The sequence below is a fragment of the Cynara cardunculus genome (assembly GCF_001531365.2).
Source record: "Cynara cardunculus var. scolymus isolate 2C chromosome LG 11, CcrdV1, whole genome shotgun sequence".
NCBI lineage: Eukaryota > Viridiplantae > Streptophyta > Magnoliopsida > Asterales > Asteraceae > Cynara > Cynara cardunculus.
The window spans coordinates 3,186,559-3,190,459 of record NC_037538.1 but is presented as its reverse complement, the minus strand read 5'-3'; positions in this window follow the sequence as shown (position 1 = coordinate 3,190,459).

Below are 3,901 nucleotides of genomic sequence, written 5' to 3'. Positions count from 1 at the left end.
AATCTAAATTTAATTAATTTATATAATTATTAAAAGAATATTAATACCTTATTAATTAATAATAATATAAAGTTAATTAATTTATATAATTATAATCTATATTAAAAATTAAAAACATAAAAAATACAATAAAAAAATATAATAAAAGTTGAAGGGTCAAAACTGAAAATATCAAAGGGTTAAAACTGAAAAATAAAATAAATTGAATTTTGTATATTCTAATATTTTATATAGGATGGGGTATAGAAAATGTAGGGGGAAGAGTGTAGGAGGGGGTGGAGATAGAATAACCCAAGGAAAAACTTTAAAAAAATGAAAAACCGAGAAATACCTTGATAATCCATTCATTTGGATGATATGTACATGTGGATACAAGTAGTTGAAGCTGATTCTTGGTTTTTATACACGTGTGCTTGTTATGTATATGTGCATATCGTACAAATTGCTTACAAGTTACTTGCATGTACATGTGCATACCGTCCTGATGAACAGTTACCTAGGGTGATGAACAGTTACCTAAGGTGTTAAACGAGAACACTTTCATTTTACAAGAACACGAGAACATCTTTTACTGTAGTCAAATCACACATTATACACATGTGATACTAAATCAAAGAATCGAACGGTCTTCAACGAGACTTAGGTTGCGGGTCAAGTCGTCCATACATCACTAGGACACCTCACGTGTATTATCACATGTGACACTACATCGAAGACGCATAATACCTTTGGCACAACCTAGGTCGTAAGGCACGTTGTCTGCACACCACCAAGTTCCCTCACATGTATTATCATATGTGATAAGGATGTTCTTGTGTTTTCGTAAAATAGAGATGATCTCGTTTGAATCTCCATCTATGTGTGTGTGTGTGCATGTGTGTGTGTGTATATATATATAACGTAGACAAAGGATCATGTGAGAAAAAAAAGTTAAGGTGAGAAGCATAAGAAAAGATCTGAATCCTTGATCATTTTTAATCTCATACTCATGAATTGCACAATCCGGTGCATCTTGGTGCACCTGATTAGTGTTGACATTCAATTAGGATTGATCAAAGGGTGAAGATCTTTTCTTACGTTTCTCACCATAACTTTTCTTCTCACCGGAACTCAATCCTATATATAGAGAGAATTAAATTGAAACAGGTTATGTGTTAGAAGCTCTATGGAACCAATATAGACTAGACATATTTAACTTCTTAATTATCTCATCAACCATTTCCTCAAAACAACTCACTTTTCTAGTTTGAAATCACTTGATCGATGTAATGTTTCACCGGTGAAACAACATATTTGAAAGAAAAAAAATGATTGAATTACGTATAAAATCATATGTGGTTTTACATTAACGGCCAAAAAGGGTGCGAGCGACCCTATGGCCGCGTGGTAAGGTCGCATGGCAAGATCGCGTGAATCACATATGAATTTGTACGTGATGTTAGTGTAAAATCATATGTGATTCGACCATTTTTTTTATTTTCATAGATATGTATTATTCTTGTATGAAACCGAATCTCTCTCTCTCTCTCTCTCTCTCTCTCTATATATATATATATATATATATATATATATATATTAGATATGCATTGATAAATGACATAATACATATTTGTTATATATTGTATATGCATCAATGGTTACAAGCTTTCTCACTATAACTTTGATTCTTATCAAAACCCAACCATGAGAATAACAAAAAGGTTACAAACCCATGAGAACCAATCTCAACACATTCGTTCACGTGATTTTTTTTTTTAATTAAAACTAGAATTTGAGGTATTACTAACATATTTCTCTTTCGTAATTAATTACTTTCACAATATGAAACATTTTAACATGTATTTGTCGTTTCACAATGTGAAGCAAAAAAAAAAGTTTCACATGTCTCTTTTTCCTGCAAGTGAACGCAAACCAACAAACGTACGTCAAACAATACAATAAATCATAACCGTTGATGAAAAAAGAGCATGCAAAAAGAGATCGGTTCTCACATGTTTGTATATATAAACCGTGTTGACATGTTATATGCCAATGAATTTTCTCTAATAAACCGACATGATATCGGTCTCGTACCGTGTTCGGCTTCAAAATACAATCGTATTATCTACGATAACTCTAAAAAATGTATTTGTACAACTTCCATCATCAAATACATTTTCTTTACAAAATATCAATGTAAGGAACATAAATATATATTTAAATAATAAAAATCCAAAATTTTATAAAAAAGAAAATGGAAAGGATAAGCATGATTGACTTTATTATTATTTTATTTCATAATATCATAATATCTTTTTAATAATATATTATTTTTCGATCCCGAAATTATAGATTAAGTCATTACTGATAACATCGGAAATCTGAAAGGTATCCAAAATGTTTTTATTGAGCTACATCTGTTAAGCAGTTGTTGGGATGAATTTTAGCAATAGAAATTTTATGAAAATCAAGAGAATTTTGTAAAATGTTTGCTCTTGATTTTACAAAAACAAATTATTAATTCAGGTTTCAGACTTCAAACGTTTGTCAGTTTACAAGGACAAACAGTTTTATTGATTCAGAATTCAACACCACTTCTTATTAATCAGAAGTAAAATAAGACTTCAGAATTCAACACATCTTAAAAAACAAACGCCATCCTAACCTATTTTGATATCTCTAAATCTAAATTTCTTATAATATTTATTTTTTTGGAAAAACAATTTTGAATATTATATTTAGTTATCTTATCATCATGAACGATCATCAATGTTTAAAGGGCCTGAAAAGTGAAAACACCTGGGCCCCATATCATTAATTCAGCCCAATCGAAGGGATACCGCTTAATTATTGTAGTAGGCAAGTTTAGTTATTTTTAATGAATATTGTATTTTAAATTTTAAAAATTTATATTTTAATCTCTTATATATATATATATACACACACGTATGTACATGTATGTAGGAGTTTATTCAAGAGAGAACTAATTAGTTTGTGATAATTATGAGATCCAATTTCAACCACAAATCAATAGATAAATTAGAAAACTAATATTTTTGGTAATTTGATTTAAAATTATAATTAAAAAACATTTTAGGTATTTTAAATTTTTTATCTCTCCCTTCTCTCTCTCTCTCTCCTACCTCCAGCCTCCAACGAACACCATGTAATACTTAAAATACACCAAAATACACAATATGATACCCAAAATACATATAATGAGATATCCAAAACACACCAAGTAAACTTTGAGACCATTGTGATACCAACTGTGGTACTACTGTCACAAGTGGGTATTTAGTGGTCAATCATCGGAGACGGCGTCTTGGTCAGACAATATGACCGAAGGAGGTCACTTGAGTGGTGGTGGATGCCGGAGAAGGCCACCGGATTTGGTCCTTGTGTGTCCGTGTGTGTGTGTGTATATATACATATATTAAAATAATTAAAGTAAATTGAATAATCAACACAATTTACTAATTTACCCTTTGTTTTATTTTAGTAAATAACATTAATTATCTAAAATGATTGGCTTAAATTGGAACTCACAGTTACCACAAACCATCTAGTTCTCATTTGATTGGACACCTATGTATGTATATGTCAATTTCTAACAATTTTGATTCTTTTATCTAATGGTTATTAACTTTTTTTTTTGTTAAATTCAATTAAATATGAGATATTTTAGTTATTTTCACTATTTCTTAATTTTATATTAAAATTAAAAACATATAATATTTTTTATTTTAAAAAGAATTGAGCTCTTTTAAATTTAAAAATATAAAGTTTTTATTTTATTTTTTGTTTTACAATTTAAAAATTAAAAAATTAACATGTTTTTTTAGATTTTAATATAAAGTTAAGAAAATATTAAAATAACTAAAATACTCCTAATTTAACTAAAGTTAACGGAAAAAATTAA